We start from the raw sequence: 13,185 nt of genomic DNA on the forward strand, positions 1-13,185 counted from the left end.
TAAAGATGATGGATATTACGTGACCACTATGATAATGATGTCAATTATAACAACAGTTAACATCTGAGCACTTACTAGTAACACCCTAAGTACTTTACATATATCAGTAACTGTTTTATTCCTAAGCCAAATATAGTGTTTCATCAATTCTAAGAAGCATATTTTGTTCACATTTTAAGATCCCTGATAATTGGAACGATTCTTCATGGTAGGCAGAAAGCTCCAAGGATGTCTGTGTCTTAATCCCTGCAACATGTGAATATATTACATTACATGGCAAAAGGGACTTTGCATTATGCAATTAAGGTTACTGACCTTAATATATGGAGAGTACCCTATAGGTGGGCCCGATCTAATCAAAGGAGCCCTTAAAAACAGAATTTTCTCTGGCTGGAGGCAAAGAGATGCAGCAAAAACAAAAACAAAAAAAAACGTCAGAGAGGTCCCAAGCATGAGAGGGATCTGTCACAATGTTGCTGGTTCTGATACGGGCTCAAGGGCAAGGACCCGAGGGAGACGGAGTCGAGGAGGCCTCCCAGCTAAGAGGCAGCAAACAGCCGGAGGCCTCATCCTGTAACTGCAGGGAACTGGAGTCTACCCACAACCTAAATGAGCCTGGAAATGAATCCTTCCCAAAGCCTCCCAGTAAGAGGCCAACGCCTTGACTGTGGCCTTGTAAAACCCAGAGTTATATCAGCCAAGCCCACCCTCACTTTCACCGTAAGAACTGTGAGATAATTCATACTTGTTGTGTTAGGCTGCTAAATTTGTGGTAATTTGTTACAGCGGCCGTAGAAAAACTAACACACTCTTACAGCTGATGCGCATTATAATTTAATCAGCAGCTTTTTTTTTCTTAGTGGCACATAGAATAATGGCATATAGAATACTGGCACATCTAATCAATGACATCTTAAATTTGCTGAAATATGGTGTTATTATCTCTGTTTTGCAAACATGAAAACAGGTTCTGAGAACTCAGGTGATTTGCCCAGGAGACTGAAACTGCAAACTCAAGCTCTAAACCAGGGGTGTCCAATCTTTTGGCTTCCCTGGGCCACACTGGAAGGAGAAGAATTGTCTTGGGCCACAAATAAAATACACTAACGATAGCTGACGAGCTGAAAAAAAAAAATCGCAAAAAAATCTCATAATGTTTTAAGCAAGTTTATGAATTTGTATTGGGCCGCATTCAAAGTAGTCCTGGGCCGCATGTGCCCCGCATTACGAGATTATTTTGCGATTTGTTTGTAAGCTCATAAGCTATCGTTAGTATTAGTGTATTTTATGTGTGGCCCAAGACAATTCTTCTACTTTGGCCCAGGGAAGTCAAAAGATTGGACACCCCTGGGCTAGGGTATCTTGTCAAAAGGCCAAGGAATGGCTGACATGACCTCCTTCAGGCCTACCTCTGATAATAGGACCACAAAGATCCAGCTAGCTCCAGAAGCAGTCAACCGCTTTTGATCAGGCACCCAAAGGTGCTAGGTACCCTTCTAGGTACCGGACCAAGATCCCGTCCTTATGAAGCTGACACTATAGTGAGGTAGGTTCATATAACAATTGATTGAGACAAGTGCCAGAAGGAAAACAAAACATCCAGAGAGCTTTAAACCAACCTTCATAAAAGTCAGAATGTACATATTCAGGAGCTGAAAAGAAACAGAGCACTGGGCCTGGAAGATAAAATTTTTTCTTTGGGATTTTTCATGGGCCACTCATTGCTAGTGTGGGAACTCCCAGAGACAGAGTTTTTTGTTGTGAGTTTTACATTTTTTTTTGTTTTTTGATGGAGATACAGGCTAACTTTATACTCAAATTCATAAGACCGCCTCTTGTGAATTTCCAGAAACAAAGCCACAGCCATCTTCCCATCAAATCATAATTTCCCTCCCTTTCAATGGCATTCAGTTTTTAAATGATGAAAATTAATTTTATATTAAAATAGCATCCCAAGAGCTGACTGAAAGAGCACTTCAAAAAGAAAGATGATTCTATGCAGCTCCAATCCCACATCCCTTGTAGAACCCTGAGCTCTGGCTTGACTTCTTACGTTGCGCTTTTACTTTCATCTTCTCTTTCACCCTGGAAATAGAGTAGACAGAGCTCTGATGGTGAAATTAAAGGGAGAACAGGAGCCCAATTCAGAGAGTAAACAACAACAACAAAATACAGCCATGTATAACCTTCTTTCAGTGTAAGTGGAAAATTCTAGGCTTCTTAAAAGGAAGTTTTTAAGTTTTGCAGGAAATGCTATTGAAATGTATATATTCTCAATCTCTCTTTTGTTTTTGTTTGAGAGGGAGAAATTCCAGGCTAGAAGATCATCTTCATCATGTTTTTTGGAGAAGCCCCAGTTTAGTAATACCATTAGCTGAAAACTATTTTTAATTCAGACATTAGCAACTGGCATAAAACCCTACTTTCCACTTCTCTTGATTTTGCACTGACAATTTGGCAGCCCACTCTACCCTTAGGCCCAAAAGAGCCATCCCATTTGTAAGTCTGTATTTAGGAGATTCTGACAGAGATGTATGCAAGAGGAAAGGTCAACAAATGCCCACAGGAGGATCAACATTCTAGAAAAGATGTAAGAACGGCCCCAAACCGCCATCTCACTCATAATCAAAAATATTTCAATGGCTCTAAATTACCATTGTGCAGAAACCAGATTAGCAAAAATAAGAAGAGCTGACACTTTCACGGCCGTATGGAACCAGGACATCCAATACATTCCTGATGGGAGGGAAAATGGTTCAATCTTTCCGGAGGGGTACTACAGAGCACTGTGATTCAGCAGTCCCACTTCTGGGAATCGATCCTTAGGTACACCTTCACAAAGCAAAATGATTTATTACATCTTTATTCATCACAGCACTGTTTGTAATAGCAAAAGACTGGGAAACAGCCCAGCAGTAGGGATTGGTCAAATAAACCATGGTACATCCACATGATGGAAAACTTGTTATTCTGTGTGTGTGAGAGAGAGAGACACTTGCAGAGACAGATGTCTAAAACATACCGCTAATTTTAAAAGGTAAGGTAAAGAAGAGTATATATACCATCTTTAATGACAGTAGGGGGAAGGATTAAAATACCATATATTCTTCTTTGCTAGCATTTACAAGTTGCTACTTGCAGAGAATATGGGAAAGGCATGGATGGGGATAAGATGGGAGCAAGGTTTTTGAATTTGAAAACTTTTGATTTTTGTGAATTTGCTATTTAAAGAAATCCTAGGGCTGGGCATGTTGGATCAGGCCTGTAATCCTAGCACTTTAGGAGGCTGAGGCTGGCAGATTGCTTGAGTCTAGGAGTTCGAGACCAGCCTGGGCAACATGGTGAAACCCCACTTCTACAAAAAACACAAAAATTTGCCAGGCGTGGTGGCAGGCACCTATAGTCCGAGCTATTCAGGAGGCTGAGATGGGAGGATCACCTGAGCCAGGGAAGTCGACGCCACAGTGAGCCATGATTGTGCCACTGCACTCCAGCCAGGGTGACAGAGTGAGATCCTGTCTCAAAAAAAAAAAAAAAAAAAAGGAAGAAAGAAAAGAAAAGAAATCTTGTAGGGAATTCTTGTAAGAAATTGTCAAAAATGTTTACCTTTGCATATGGTTATAATGTTTTTGAAGATCATATATATTTTCAAAAATATTGAAGTTGTATAAGCAATTTTCCCGGAAGTGTGAAGAACAGGACAAGATTGGCATGGAAGAGATAAAGCTGAGGTGGAGTTCAACAGCCCAGGAGGAGAAGTTGAAGAAACCTGGGTTTAGGCAGGTAGGTTCTCACGTGAAAGTCAGAGCAATCTCAGTCCAGAGTTCAGGAGGTGAGCACAGTGAGTGTGGAGAGGGCAATTTCTGCCCTGTGTTATATTACCTGCTGGATGTGGGTGGCTCTGAGCCCCCGGATATTTATTACAGCCAGAAGGAAGTCAGAGAACTGTAGGTGAATGGGAGGCAAAGGCAGGAACACTAGGATTACCTCCCAGGCAGCCTGCCAGGAGCATTGATTTGCTCTTGGATAAAGCACGCTGCTCATCAAATATTTATGTTAAAAAAGAGGGCAAGGCATGCGCTGGAATATTCTGCTTAATTTGACAGAGATACTCTTTGAAAACTTGAGACTCCTGGAATTTTGTGTAATCAAATCATACTATAAACACAACAGGTGAATTTGCTATTTAAAGAAATTCTGTAAGAAATTCTTAGGAATTGTCATCTTCTGCTCTTTCTGCTTTGGGAATCTGAGTATGTCTGAAGATGGCTGCATTTAACCAGGTTAAATGTGAAAGGCATTCACGTTTCTGCACCTTTTAGTTGTTTTCACAAGGTGTATTGTCTCCAGAAAACAGCAGATGGCCTAGGTCCGAAGTATGAACCAGCACCTTGGTCCTCAGGACCACTGCCTTAGCAGTTAGATTCACTAAACATGGCTGATCCTACAGGCTGTGCAAATGCCTCCCAGAAGAGGAGCCAGGAGGAGGAAGTTGATTCTGGCTACAGGCTTTCTAAAGGATCAACTTAAAAAAGCATGAAAGTAGTACCAGTTGGTACTAAGGGGAACACAGACAAACTCTCTGAGTTTGTGGTACCTTTGGCAACAAGACTCTGCACCTCTTAGCCTCAACTAGAAGCCTTTTTCCAGAAGCAGCAGCTACTCCTAGGTAAGTTCCAAAGGCTCCTGCAACCACTGTTACTTGCATCCTGTCCCCAAGGAAAAAGGCCTATGGCTGGTCAATAAATAACATGAATCCCACTCCACATCGGAGCTACTACTTCATACCCTGCACCAGGCCAACTACACAACGGGTGCCGGTGACCCTGGCAGGTATTAGGCAATACCGAGCATGCTGGTGTTCAACTAGCAATAAACAACGTCAACAGCACCCAAAGTGCTGGTCTTTACCTGCCCCTTAGAAATATTGAATTGAAGAGAAAGAAACTCATCATAGGCAACGTGTACCACTGAATGTTTCCTAGCATATATAATCAGTATTACTTTTTCACATGTACCTTGCTGACACACACCACAGAAAACATGGTTTTATTCTTTCATTCCACTGACATTCGTGAAGTTTATACGTTTCCCAAAAAACCTGACATGATAAACCAAATGGTTAAGTCAGAGACCCTGCCAGCTGATGGCATCTAGAGGACTACTGTGGCTGTAGGGGCTTTGAGAAGCAGAGCTGCTGGTAGCCATATTGTGCCTTTGTGTGTGTTAAAAAAAGGCAATCCCTCCATGTACACCTAGCCTTTTGCAGGCTTGATAGCATCAGAAAGAAGTTCCCTTTTGTCCTAGCAGAGGCAATCCTACTCCAGGATGCATGTGGTTTCTGTCTGTTTAGCAGATGTGAGCCTCCCATTTGCCTCCTTGCCCAGGCACTCTTGTGCAGTGAACAACCTGTGTAACAGTTCAAGGTATCCCTGTCAAGAAGTCACAATCCATTCCTTCTGCTTCTTGGCCAGACATCCAACCCTCCCATGACAACTTATCTGCACAGCCAATCATGACCTTATATACCCACATGAAGCCCCATGGTCTAATGTGCAGGTCATGGTCTAATAATTCAGAAGGTTTCATTAGTCTAGGCACAGCTCAGGCACCCAGTCTAAAGGTTACGCCTTTCTAATTTGCCTGAGATTCTGGTTAAACTTGATATGATGATGTTATCTCAATAAGGTCTTCAATAAGCCTCAATAAAGTCCAAGAGGCTTTTAGATTTTGATTCCTCTTTCCATCCTTAGATTTAGCTCATGTTGGGATTTAGTGGATTTCAGTTTGAGTCTTCATTTGAGAAAAAACCTCATGTTTTTCCTCTGCAATAATTTATCCCCCCCCAAAAATACAAAATTTGAGGTAACTGCAAGCTTGGGGTCTGAGTCAAAGGGTTCCAGTGGGGAGTTAAGGGTTTAGTGTCCAGTGGTCAAGGATGTCTTGGCTAGTGCCATCTGAAGCTAAATAAAAGCCTGATTATTTCACATCAGTGAAGTTAAGATTCTGCCTCTAATGGGCTCATGTGAGTTTGCACACAGCCATTCTGAATCAAGACAATTCTCTACACACAATGCAAGTGCAGAGATGGCAAGTGATTCAGACTGCACTCCAGTGAGCATGTGTGATCACACAAACTCAAGTTCAACCAGAGCTTATACTTCTCCGTTCGGTCAACCAAAGGGGATCCTGTGTCAATTACGTGACCTTGCCTGCAAGGGGAGTGGTGGCCTACTGTGTCAGAAAGCACACAGAATACAAAGCCTTCTGACTCTCTGGGCCCAAAGTCACCACTTATTATACAATCAACGAAACTGAAAATTACAGAAGATTTTAGCAACCAATCTCTTAGAACTTTTAGCTACTAACCCTCCGGCAGAACTGAAAGTATTAAGTCTTAACAGTCTCCAACACTCCAGTTTTTTGTTGTTTTTGTTTTTGTTGTTTTTGTTTTTTTAAAGACGGCATCTTGCTCTGTTGCCCAGGCTGGAGTGCAGTGGCACAATCTCGGCTCACTGCAAGCTGTGCCTCCCAGGTTCACGCCATTCTCCTGCCTCAGCCTCCCGAGTAGCTGGGACTACAGGCGCCCACCACCATGCCCGGCTAATTTTTTGTATTTTTAGTAGAGACGGGATTTCATCATGTTAGCCAGGATGGTCTCGATCTCCTGACCTCGTGATCCGCCCGCCTCGGCCTCCCAAAGTGCTGGGATTACAGGCGTGAGCCACTGCACCCAGCCAACACTCCAGTTTTTATTATACAGTAATTCTCTGAAATGCAGACCCATTAAAAGACAAAAACCCTCCCTGTCACAGGATGGCAACCAGACACTTTACAACTAAGCACTTTTACGATACCCAATAAAGCCTAACATGATAAACCAAACACTTAAGTGACATCAGAAATGATTTTCAAGAGAGACTCTCCAATAAACGGAATAATCTAGCTAGAAGTTATCTTAAGTCAAGTCACCTCCACCATCTGCCCTGGATCCATGCTACCTGTTAACTACTCTCCTGTGGTTCCTAAGGGAGGAAAGTGGGGAGGTCAGGATCTGTGGGTATGTGCTGCTTCGAGAACAGGACTTAGGAAGTCAGTTCCTTCATCTGTACTATCCAGGCCCCCTTTGGGAGTCCAGGGATGAAAGAGGTAGACTTCATAGGGTCACCAAGGACTGGGCCTTTGTGTGCATTTCTGGCCTGCTGGGTCTCAGCAGCCATTTGGAAGTGTTAACTGCTATGGCTAAAGGGTGGCAAGTCTGATGGACAGGCACTGATGATTCTCCTCAGAAAGGTCACCTAAAAGGGGTGTCCTCCTCATGTTTCTCTTGATTAGATTTATAGTTTTTAAGCAAAACTGACTCCATAAAACCCACTTCACTCTCACCTCTGGCTGGATGCACCTCCATCTCCGAGCAGAGGGCATGAGATGTGGAGTTAAGATGCTTCTGGGTCAAATTCTGTCCTTGCAACTTGAGCAAGGTTCAGATCTTTAAGGAAACTCAGCTTCCCCCTCTGGGCTGTTGTGAGAACTGGGCAAGACTGTATATGGGAAGGGTTTACAAAGGGCTCAGGATATATAATATATACAATTGTGCTGTAATTAGTTTTTATCCATCCAACCTTCCTGTTAAACTAAGTGCACCAATATCTGCCTCATTACTGTTTTCCAGGTGTCTGATATACTTAAGGTGCTGTAAAAACACAGCTCATCAATGCAGGCCTGGATCTGGGAAGTCACAACTTCCATAAAGTCAAGGTTGGTGGACTAGGTCTATATGCAGATCCTAAAAACCCACTGGCGGACTTTTCAAATATTCTTCATGAAGATCAAACTACAAGCTTCTGAAAGGCCTTCTCTTTTACTGCTAAACAATTCTCACTGCAAAGGTTTTGACATTTAACCGAAGGACATTCAACTGCCATAAAGTTGGTGCTTTTTCCAAAACAACAACAAAATCCTGCTATTTGTAGTTAACAAGCCAGATTTGTTTTTTAGTAACTATTACACAATTTTTTTTTAGTATTTGTAGTTAATAAACCAGATTTGTTTAGTAACTATTACACAAATGAATTATATTTTAGTATATACATAGGCACATTGTGGAAAATAGGGGAAAAGCAGGTTGGGGGTGGGGGAGCACCATAATCCCATCACCAATTTGTATTTTCTTCTAGCCTTTTCTTATGGTTTAAAAATAATTTTTAAGCTAGCTGTAATTGTAATAACACAATGTAACTGTGCATATTGCTTTTCCCCATTTTAAACTGTAACAGACTTCATGCATTACTGATTTTTTAAAGTCTCTAATACAAAAAGAAAATGGAATTGAGATTTGGAAGAATTAACTTGTTTAACAAATTAATATTGCAAACCATTTCACATTTAAAAGACAAAATGATTGCCTAATTCTCTTACTTTTTAAGTACTATTTGGCAGGACTATCTAAATTACTGAGCTTTTTTTAGATTTGGGGGAATATTAAAATTTTGTATAGCTGTTTTCCTGTTACAAAAATAATGCATGCTCATTATACAATATTTAGAGAAAATTCCAATAATTTAATGTTAACATTTATTGAATGTGGACTATGTACCAGGCACTATTCCAAATGCTATATACATAGATTAGCTCATGTATTCCTCACAACACTTATTGAAGCATAGATCAAGTAACTTGCTCACAGTCTACTCACCTAGAAGTATGAGCCAGAAACCACTATGTTATGTTCTAGGAGTGAAAAGAATCAATAATTTACTCAATCAAATGCTTCAATTGTTTCAGAGCATAATGTCATAGGCAAGAAACAATTAATAATAACACTGTACCCTTTATAGTTATTTAAAATTATTATAAACAACATCTCTGTGTCCCAGTGGAGCAATCAGTAAAATGAGAAACCATCTGTGGCATGAGCAAAGCTCCTGGTTCAGCCCAATTCTGTGCACCTGACGTGCATTAAGACAAAAACAAGAAGCTTTAAAGGGTTTGTTTTAAAGACCGAGGCTTTTTTTTGAGACAGAGTTTTGCTCTTGTTGCCCAGGCTGGAGTGCAATGGCGCGATCTCGATTCACCGCAACCTCTGCCTCCTGGGTTCAAGTGATTCTCCTGCCTCAGCCTCCCGAGTAGCTGGGACTTCAGGCATGCGCCATCATGCCTGGTTTATTTTGTATTTTTAGTAGAGATGGGGTTTCTCCATCTTGGTCAGGCTGGTCTCGAACTCCCGACCTCAGGTGATCCGCCCACCTCGGCCTCCCAAAGTGCTGGGATTATAGGCGTGAGCCACAGCGCTTGGCAAGATGAAGGCATTTAAAAAATTTTTTAGATTTTAGGAAGTGAGTCAACAATGTGACGAGTAGAGTTCCTGAATTAACTGAACACCCAATCTCACCAAAGTTTACAAATAAAACAACCACTCACAATCAGTCTAACACTGCTTATGGCTTATCTGTTGGCCTTGCACATCAGTACATGCAAAAGTAAATAACCGGATACCCTTGGGTCACATGTTTTCATACTTTGATTAAGAATTACACTTTGTTAAAGATGAATACTTCTGTTCCCGGCTTAATTTCCTACCTAGGGCTAATAAACACAACTATTTGAAATATAAATTCTCTTTAAATGTAAAGGATAATGCAATGTTTCTGACTGTCGAAATTACTATGCAACTGTAACTTTAGCACTAAAAGCATATTAAAACTATTAATCCTTTAATCATAATTATTCATACTGCTGTGGTAGAAACATCACACATACATACACACAAACACACACACACCAGTTACTTTCTGTAGAATTTGAAATTGCTCTATCTAGCATTTCCGGAAGGTTCGAGCTGCCACCCTGCAATTTATCCAGTAGCCTGCTCCTTGAACAAGCTAGACAAATATCTAATAATTTTGACCATGTACTGTGTGTTAAGTCCAGTTTAAGTGTTTTCCAAAGACAAAGTTTTCACATACTTTCTGTAAAGCCCTACAGATAGAAACCATTATTATCCCCATCTTACAAATCAGACTGAAAAAGGTTAAATAGCTAATATTTTCATCTAAGTCTGTCTGACTCCAAAGCCAACACCCCAAATCACTGTTAAACAAGCTTCTCTTCCAAGTTAGGGCTCAGAAAAATTTACTTGACTTTCACAACTTGTCTTCCTAAGTTAAGCTTAAGCTGACAAAAAACTCCACAACAAAGCAAAACACAATAAATCACATAATTCTAAATTTGAATATTTTTCCTGCTAGACAGAAGTTTTCAACAATTAAAAAAAAACTAATTTGATATTGGCTAACCACTTCCTCAAGTTTTCTGACCATGAAGCCCTTTGCTGTCACACTTTAATAAACCACCGATATTCTCTAACAAGTGACAACACAAATCCACAAATCTAATTGTTAGAGAGCTTTCAAGTAAGATTGGAGCTTTCTGGACAGAAAATGTTTATAATACTTTTTTTTCAGGCTCTTGTGAAACACAGATTCACATTTTCATATGTTTCTACACAAATCTAAGTGCTGTGTGCCCTGTTGGGGGTTCGATATCTAGTAAATTACGTGAGTTAAATACAGCAAAAATAGGACTGCATTATTGATAAGGTCTAACGACGCAGTAGACTTTTCAGCATTTTTCTGGACTTAAACCAGGGCTTTACGGCGCTGGTTAACTATTAGAGAAGGCAAAGGGACTGGACATTTTATCTGAAAGTCCTTTTATCACTGCAGACTCTGTAAAATGTTTGGTGATTACTTTAAACATTGTGTGTGCGAATAACGTTAGTTTACTAGAAGTGGGGCTTCCTAGCACACATAATTTGGTTAAAAAAACAAAAACAAAACAAAACAGCTCCTTACTTGAACGTGGCTGTTTTGGCAACAGTAGACCTCAATCCCGTCGTCCCGGCGCTGCCTGCCTTCCTGGTTCTCCTAGGTGAGGGCCGCCATCCTGCGATCAGTTACTTCCAGCGCTGCGAAGCGCTGGCCACGGTGCAGTCTGGTGACCAGCACTTTTAAAAACAAAGCCAAACTCCGCTTTTAAAACAGAGAAGGCACAGACGCAGACCCTGCCTCTGACGACATCCAAAAGATTCATGACAGGCAGCCTACTCAGGCGAAGCTACAACCGCCCCAGGAAATATAAACTGTGTCGGCGAAGGCAGCGGGGGGGAGGAAGGAACTGATGGGAAGGAAGCTCATCATGTGAAGTTTGTCCAACTCCACACGGTCTCATAAATTCCCGTTTGTTTCCGCTGGGAGCAGCCATTAAACGCGCCCTGACACGTGGGCGCGGGAGCCTCCCTTCCACCCCGGGCGTTCAGAGACGTCCTCCCCGCCCCGCTTGTCTGTGCACAGCCGCGCCCGGCAGGACGACCCCGCCGGAGGACCCACCGCGGCAGAGCCCCCGCTGGGCCAAGTTTCACTCCGCCGCGGCGACGGGAACGAGAACCACGGCTCCCTTATCGTGAGTTACGAATGATTTAAGCCCAGTGCACAGGACACACAAAGCGAGGGGCGAGTGAGTGACGGGAGGCGCTACGTGACAGCGTTTTAAAGTTAGCTTTAACTGACACGCCCTAATTAAAATGAAAAACAGAAGTCACCCTGCCCCGCGGGATAACTGTCGGGGCAATAATTAAAAAAAAAAAAATCACGCCAGACTGAGCCTCAACCTCCCCCTTTCCACTTGCAAATACAGTCTGCAGAAGAGCAGCCTCGGGTCCCCACTCGGGGGTCCCTCGCGGGGGGCGTCATACGGGCTCTCCCCTCTGAGACCCGCTATTTCCCGGCCAGATCCCCAGCGCCCAGCGGATTCCAAGGCTGCGCTCCCGCCGGCTGGTCCGGGGAGGGAGAAAGTAGGCAGAGGGGCGTGGCGTCCCTGTCGCCCCCAGATGCCAGCCCTCCTCCGACGCCCGGCACCACCACGAGCCGGGGCTGGGAACACCGGGGGCCTCCCAACCCGGCGCGGGGCGCACGGCCGCAGGCTGGCGCGGAGGCAAGCGAGCTCCAGGGGGAGACCTTTCCCTCCACCGCAGCCCTAGCCCCAGCCACAGCCGTGGGGGTGCCGGCTTCCCGCGACCTCGGGCGGCCGCCCGTCGAGGGAGCGCGCGCCGTTTCTGCTCTGGGTCCGGGTGTCCCTTGGCCCCTTCCTCCCCCTCCCCCCGGTCTCCGGCGCCCAGTGCCCCGACCAGTCCCCGCCCTCCAGGACACTCTTCCCTTCCTTCCTTCCTTCCTTCCTTCCTTCCTTCCTTCCTTCCGTCCTTCCTTCCTTCCGTCCTTCCCTCCCTCCGCTCCCTCCCTCCATCTCGCTTCCCAGCACCCGGGACTCGGAGGCGGCCCCCGAACTCGCTGGCCGACGCCCCGCGCCGCGCCCCGACCTCGCGGGGACCCGACTCGCCGCCCGCGCCCGCCGCTCGGCACTCACCCGCCTGCCCGTGCGCTGCCCCCGCCGTCGCCGCCGGGACTCGGTCTCTAAGGGGCTCCTGGAGACGGCTCCGACCTCTCCTCCTCCTCCTCCTCCTGCTCCTCCTGCTCCTCCGGGCGCCGGCTCCGCCTCGCTGGGGTGGGCGGGGCGGGGCGGCGGCGGCCGCGGGCTCCTTCCTCCGCGCCGGGCCCTGCCTCCCGCCCGGACGCCCTGGCTGTGCTGCCCCGGGCCGCGGAGCCCGCGTGGTGGCCCCGCCGGAGGAGGGGCGAGGCCTGGCCTGGGGAAGCTCGGTGGCTGGACGTCCGGCCGTCTCTGGCCATCCCCCTTCCTCTAGTTCTCCTGGAGGACCCGAAGTTCTAGACTTGAGGGCCCCACTCTGCGACCCGCTCCTCCGCGGGGCCGCCCCGACTCCCCGCACGTTTCCTTCGCGTGCGAACGCCTCGCCGGCCCCCGTGCCCGCGGCCCCCAGGCTGTGAGGATGAGCGCGGCCAGACCCTACACAGAAGTTAGTGTGTGTTCCAGGAACTATGGAGGAAAACGCTCCTAGGAACGTTTAAAGGGCCCTGGGGCCACGGAGAGACTTTCCCAGAAAGTGGAGGTCTAACTGCGGATTATTCAATTTGTGGTACTTCCACCCACCGTGAGCTTCCCGTGCATCTGCCCCGACCCCCTGAAATTTGCTTCCGAATGCCCAGTACCCGGCAGAGTTCTGCCTACTGAGTTAATCGGATTTGGTCGGTCTTTTCTGGAAGGGTTCAAGGTCGG

At 45.1% G+C, this 13,185-nt stretch overlaps 1 protein-coding gene across 3 annotated transcripts in view; it reads right to left on the reverse strand.

Annotated features, from left to right (window-relative positions):
- Nucleotides 1–12,558, reverse strand: part of GNG12 (G protein subunit gamma 12) — a 126,472-nt gene extending 113,914 nt beyond the window's left edge. For 2 of the 3 annotated variants that reach the window (XM_063625325.1, XM_063625327.1), the window contains exon 1: nucleotides 12,421–12,558. The gene's annotated coding sequence lies outside the window, so the exon portion shown is untranslated. Of the gene's footprint in view, nucleotides 1–10,853; nucleotides 11,483–12,420 lie in introns of those variants that run through there. The other variant, XM_063625326.1, reaches the window with a different exon arrangement.
- Nucleotides 12,559–13,185: the final 627 nt, after the last annotated feature.

Source organism: Symphalangus syndactylus, chromosome 12 (assembly GCF_028878055.3).
Source record: "Symphalangus syndactylus isolate Jambi chromosome 12, NHGRI_mSymSyn1-v2.1_pri, whole genome shotgun sequence".
Taxonomy (NCBI): Eukaryota; Metazoa; Chordata; class Mammalia; order Primates; family Hylobatidae; genus Symphalangus; species Symphalangus syndactylus.